This window comes from Citrus sinensis, chromosome 8 (genome assembly GCF_022201045.2).
Source record: "Citrus sinensis cultivar Valencia sweet orange chromosome 8, DVS_A1.0, whole genome shotgun sequence".
Classification (NCBI taxonomy): domain Eukaryota; kingdom Viridiplantae; phylum Streptophyta; class Magnoliopsida; order Sapindales; family Rutaceae; genus Citrus; species Citrus sinensis.
The window spans coordinates 12,687,725-12,694,727 of NC_068563.1; the positions used below are offsets into that span (position 1 = coordinate 12,687,725).

General features: G+C 37.4%; 1 non-coding gene across 1 annotated transcript; it reads right to left on the minus strand.

Annotated features, from left to right (window-relative positions):
* Positions 1–1,885: 1,885 nt before the first annotated feature.
* On the minus strand, positions 1,886–1,992 carry LOC127899461 (small nucleolar RNA R71). The gene has a single exon (XR_008051338.1). It is a non-coding gene; the product is annotated as a small nucleolar RNA R71 (small nucleolar RNA).
* Positions 1,993–7,003: the final 5,011 nt, after the last annotated feature.

Genomic DNA, 7,003 nt, shown 5'->3' on the forward strand with positions numbered 1-7,003 from the left:
GTACATTAAATTTTGCACAACATTAGACTAGCAAGAGGATGAAAGAATATGGCCGCAAAAGAAGTGAAGCACAACCGGGAACAATGCAGTGTTATAGTCGTTGTTAGAGCAACCATTGCTGTAGCAGTTCTGGAGCATTGAGGGAGAAAACTTAGAGCGGGTCAGCTGCAGAATTGCAATCTGCAATTTCCTAATTTAACTCACGCACGCCCGAGGCTTTTATCTACCCTAGTTTTTAGTTATAAAATGAGGCGCGTACCACATAAAACGACGGCAAGGAATTAACATTGGAAAGATCGAGAGGAAGAGAAGAAAACAATATGAATTCAAGGGAACCAATTCTGCATTAGTGAAGAATTCAGCAGAATTATTTGGATTCAATCTTCATCGTTCTCTACTTGTTCTTTTCCTTACTCATTGATTGAGCCGATGTATTTCATGACCAATATTTTGATGATTGTTTTTCTCTTTTAGAATATGAACTAAATTTGCTTGTACTTGAGTGACAAACAATCTAATGCGTTCTTGACTGTTCTTATGAGTTGCTATGTCATTGTTGTAGTATTTTACTCTAGTAGCTATTATTATAACTGTTATTTCAGTTGACCACCCATTTAATAGTTCAAGTTAAGATAGAGCCGCAAAAGGGCATGTATTAGCGGATATTATTAAAGTAATACTTGATCTTAACTTAAGTTTCCTAGATTAAGTTTATCTTGAATCCCATAAGGGCTATACTTGAAGTTAAGATTTGCGACAAACTAGACATAGGTACTGACCTTGTAGGGTGGAGAGAATAAATGTTCATAAGGCCATGTCGTAGGTAGAATAGCAACTGGTCATTGTTAATACACTTAAGGGTGTGAGAGTTCCAACACGCGACAGCTGAGGATACAGACTAATTCTGCCCAGTGCTTAGCAATTGCTGTAACAACTAGTGTGAATTTAATTTATTCAATTACGGCATTGTTTTATTTTATTCTCTCATAATTATCAATTTCAATAGAACCCACATTACATTTGTTAATTTTGGACTTAAGGTAGATTGCAATATTTCTAATGACATCAATCCCTGTGGAGACGATCTTGAATATTCATCACTTTATTACTTGTTGTGTACACTTGCACATTGGCATCAATAGCATTTGATTATAAAAACAACCAACAAGTTTTTGGCCCCGTTATCGGGGATTGATTGTTTATTTTTTAAGTGTGAAGTAAGTCTTGATAGTGATAATTTGATTTAATTTATTCTATTTATTGGCAGATCAACACTTGCATGCGTAAAGACAGATCTGTTGTATTCCAATTTGATCCTAAAATTGAAAGGACTGTTAGGAGACTATGAAGAGAACAAAGAATTCAAAAACTAATTCAGGCATGGATAATTTGCAGGATGTGGGAAATTTGGACCCTCACGGGCCCTTACAACCAGTCAACATTCAAGAAGAGCATAATGAACATGCTGACCAAAGACAGCCAGGCAACAAAAATATAATTTACATGACTGATGACAGGGCAGAGCTATAGAGATTTTGCTTTGTTAACTCCTCAAGTTGTACACCTTGGGATAATCAGACCTGAAGTGGAAGCCGCAAACTTTGAACTAAAGCTAGTAATGTTTCAAATGTTACAAACAGTGGGTCAATTCAATGGATTGCCAAATGACGATCCTCATCTCCATCTTAAGTTGTTCTTGGAAGTGAGTGATATTTTTAAGATTGCTGGAGCAACCCAAGATGCTTTAAGACTGAGGCTTTTTCCTTACTCCTTAAGAGATCGAGCAAGAGCATGGTTAAATTCGTTACCATTTGATTTCATCACTACATGGAATGAGTTGGCTGATAAATTCTTAATGAAATATTTCCCACCGACAAAAAATACAAAATTGCGAAATGAGATTACTTATTTCCATCAACTTGAAGATGTGAGTTTGTATGAGGCTTGGGAAAGATTCAAAGAACTGCTCAGAAGGTGTCCTCATCTTGGCATTCCTTGTTGCATACAATTGGAAACTTTCTATAATAGGTTGAATCCTAGTACAAGATTGACGGTGGATGCTTCAGCAAATGGAGCTTTGTTATCCAAATCTTACACTGAAACTTATGAAATTTTGGAGAGAATTGCTAACAATAATTATTAGTGGCCATCAACCAGGCAACCAGTAACAAGAGGAGTAGTAGGGGTACATAACATAGATGAAATTACAGCTTTATCAGCACAAGTAACCTCATTGACTAACATGGTAAAAGACATGACATTTGCTCCATCAGTAGTAAAGCAAGTTGCTGAATTTTCTTGCGTATATTGTGGTGAAGAACATGACTTTGATAACTGTCCTGGAAATCCAGCACCAATAAACTATATGGGTAATTTCAACCGACTGCTTCAAAATAACCCATATTCAAATACTTACAACCCTGGATGGAAGCAACACCCAAATTTTTCATAGAGCAGCCATAACCGAAATGCTTCAGCATTGAATGGACAGAATAGGAACACTCAACCATCTGGTTTTCATCAGCAGAGTCAAGGGCAAAAACATATCAATCAAGATCCAATCACTTCACTGGAAGTTCTGATTAAGGAATACATTGCAAAGAATGAAGCAATTGTGCAGAGTCAAGTTGTATCCTTGAGGAACCTAAAGAACCAAATGGGACAACTTGCCACAGCAATGAGTAGCAGAACTCAAGGAAGCTTACCTAACAACACAGAAGATCCAAGAAGAGAGGGAAAAGAACACTGCAAAGTAATCAACCTAAGATCTGGAAAGAATATTGATATCCCTATTGATGTAACTAAAAAGGGGCTGGAACTTAATTCCTCACAAGAACCACCTCAAGATGAGAGCATGTTACAACCCAGCCAACCAGACACTAATGATAAGGGCCAAGCTGAAGCAACTACGGAAGGAGATCAACCAATACATGCCGAGAAAGAAGTTGCAACACCAGTAGCCACAACCTACAACAAACCAAACAAGCAGAGTTTGGCACCTCCTGAAGCTACCCAACAGTTTAGGCATCCACCTCCTTTCCCACAAAGATTTCAGAAGAAAAAATAAGACAAGCAGTTCAGCAAATTCTTAGAAGTGCTGAAGCAATTACACATTAACATACCTTTTGTGGAAGCTCTGGAGCAAATGCCTAATTATGTGAAATTTTTAAAAGACATCTTGGCAAAAAAAGAGAAGGTTGGGAGAATTTGAAACTGTTGCTTTAACACAGAAAAGCAGTCATATGCTCCAAAATAAGATTCCTAAAAAGTTGAAGGATCCAAGAAGCTTTACAATACTATGTTCCATTGGAACTAGGTACAATGGTAGATCATTTTGTGATTTGGGAGCCAGTATTAATCTGATGCCATTTTCTGCATTTAAGCAGTTGGGAGTACGAGAATGCAAGCCAACAACAGTCACTCTGCAATTAGGTGACAGATCTCATGCATATCCTGAAGGAAAAATTGAGGATGTACTGGTGAAGGTTGACAAATTCATTTTCACAGTAGACTTCATTATACTAGACTTTGAGGCTAATAAAGAGGTAGAAGACATTTCCTAGCAATTGGGAAAACTCTGATAGATGTGCAGAAAGAAGAGCTCACCATGAGAGTGAATGATCAGCAAGTCACTTTTAATGTATTAGAGGCTATGAAGAACCCTGATGAGTTAGAAGATTGCCAATTCCTGAGTGTTGCGGATTTTGTTGTAGCAGACAGAATCGACAGATGCTGCAGTAATAAGATCAAAAAAGTCACCATCTTCGAAGGTTTTGAAGAAGAAGATGTTGCAGCAAACCAGATAGATTGGATGGAAGGACATAAATCAGATAGACATAAAAGAATTATTGAACATTTGAATCTTTCAGACAGGGAAGTAAAAACAACTTTATCATCTATTGATTCACCTCATAGTCTTGAATTAAAATTGTTACACACTCCTTGTAATCATTTCCTTTACTTTGGATGCAGGTCAAGAATAGAGTCTAGTAGATATGCTTGGGAAATACAAAACAGCAATTGGATGGACCATGGCAGACATCAAAGGGATAAGCCTATCAATATGCATGCATAAAATTTTGTTAGAAGACTGCTACAGCAATTCAGTGGAGCAACAGAGAAGGTTAAACCCTATTATGAAAGAAGTGGTGAAGAAAGAAATCATCAAATGGTTGGATACTGGAATCCTATATCCGATATCAGACAGTTCGTGGGTGAGCCCAGTCCAATGTGTTCCAAAGAAGGGAGGGATAACAGTGATAGCAAATGAGAAGGATGAACTTATTCCTACAAGGACAGTGACTGGATGGAGAGTATGTATGGATTACAAGATGCTCAACAAAGCCACAAAGAAGGATCACTTCCCACTCCCATTCATAGATCAGATGTTGGACAAACTTGCTGGAAAACAGTACTATTGTTTCCTAGATGGGTATTCAGGCTACAACCAAATTGCTATAACTCCAAAGGATCAAGAAAAGACTACAGTTACCTGTCCTTATGGAACCTTTGCCTTCAGAAGGATGCCCTTTGGTTTGTGCAATGCTCCAACAACTTTTCAGAGACGTATGATGTCTATTTTTTCTGATATGGTAGAGCAAACTTTAGAAGTCTTCATTGATGACTTCTTAGTTTTTGGAGAGACATATAATGATTGTTTACACAACTTAGAAGAAGTTCTTAAAAGATATGAGATGACTAACTTAGTGCTCAATTAGGAAAAATGTCATTTCATGGTGCAAGAAGGCATAGTGTTGGGTCATAAGATATCCAAGAACGACATTGAGATAGACAAAGCCAAGATAGAAGTAATAGATAAACTGCCACCTCCAACTTCAATTAAGGATATTAAGAGTTTTTTAGGTCATGCTGGATTTTATAGAAGATTCATTAAGGATTTTTCCAAGATAGCTAAACCATTATGCTCATTGCTGGAACATGACAAGCCTTTTCACTTTGATAAAGACTGTCTTCAAGCCTTTGGAGAATTAAAGAAAGCTTTGATCACTGCATCGGTGGTTATATCACCAGATTGAACTCTACCATTTGAACAGATGTGTGATGCCAGTGACCATTCTGTTGGAGCAATATTAGGGTAGAGAAAGGATAAGATTTTTCACTTCATATACTATGCAAGCAAAAGTCTTACTCAAACTCAAATTAATTACACCACTACACAGAAAGAGTTGCTAGCAGTAATATTTACTTTTGCTAAATTCAAAGCTTACTTGGCGGGTACTAAAGTGATCGTATACACAGACCATGCAGCCATCAAGTACTTAATTTCAAAGAAGGATGCCAAACCAAGATTAATCAGATGGATTTTATTGCTTCAGGAGTTTGATCTGGAAATTAAAAATAGAAAGGGGATTGAGAATCAAGTAGCAGACCACTTGTCGAGGCTGGAAGCAGACATAAGTACATTGACAAGAAATGATATCACTGAAACTTTTCCTGATGAACAGTTGTTAGTAGTACAACAAGCACAGATGCTGCAGCAATCAGGATCTCCATGGTATGCAGATTTTGCTAACTACTTAGTAAGTGGGTTGCTACCACTTGAGTTGAAGTTTCAGGAGAAAAAGAAATTTCTTCATGATGTTAGAAGCTATCAGTGGGATGACCCATATTTATATAAGTTATGCTCGAATCAAGTAATATGAAGATGTGCTTCAGAGGGAAAGATTCCCCACATACTGGAGTCATGCCATGCTGCAGCATATGGAGGACATTTTGGTGGTCACAGAACAGCTGCTAAAGTTCTGTAATCAGGTTATTACTGGCCTTCTATTTTTAAAGATGCTTATGACTTTTTTAAATGTCGTGACAGGTGTCAAAGGATAGGGAACATAACTAAAAGACATGAAATGCCTTTGACAAACATTCTGGAAGTGGAAGTTTTTTATGTATGGGGAATAGATTTCATGGGACCTTTTCCACTATCCTTTGGGAACTTATATATACTTGTTGCTGTGGATTATGTCTCCAAGTGGGTAGAAGCTGCAGCATTAGCCACCAATGATGCTAAAATAGTGGTGGCCTTTCTTTAGAAAAGTATTTTTTCCAGGTTTGGCACTCCTAGAGCAATTATAAGTGATTAGGGTACTCATTTTTGCAACAAAGTATTTGTTGTAGCTATGGTAAAATATGGAGTTAGGCATAAAGTAGCAACAACATATCACCCACAATTTAATGGTCAGGCAGAAGTGTCCAATAGAGAAATGAAGAAAATCTTAGAAAAAATGGTGAACCCATCATGGAAGGATTGGTCCTTGCGGTTACATGACTCCCTATAGGCCTATAGAACAACATACAAAACATCACTTGGCATGTCTCCTTACTGAATTATTTATGGGAAGGCTTGTCACCTGCCACTTGAGCTAGAGCAAAAAGCACATTGGGCACTGAAGCAATTAAATTGGGATTTACATGCTGCAGTAGAGCAAAAGAAGCTTCAACTCTGTGAGCTTGATGAATTATGGTTGTTCTCATATGAAAATGCAAGAATCTATAAAGAGACGACAAAACATTGGCACGACAAGCATATCCAAAACAGGGAATTCAACCCTGGTCAACAAGTGCTACTCCATAATACAAGACTAAGATTATTTTCAGGAAAACTAAAATCTCGATGGTCTGGACCTTTTAAGCTGCTTAGAATTTATCCTCATGGGGTTGTTGATCTTCTAGAAGAACAAACAGGTCAAGAATTTAAAGTTAATGGACACAGGGTTAAGCATTACATACACCTAGGGGCAGATTGTTCAAATGAGGTCTTACTCCTTAAAGAACCAAGCTATTGATCAGTCAAACAAGGTCATGCTGAAGGACCTTAAATCAAGCGCTCAATGGGAGGCAACCCATTGTGGAGGCAACCACTTCAAACCGAGCTTGATCCTCTCTGGTTTTACTTCTGGCTATTTATTTTTATCCTTTCGTATTATTGAACTCTTTACTTCTGTTATCATTCTATATCTTTATTTTTAATTTTTTAGAATTGGTT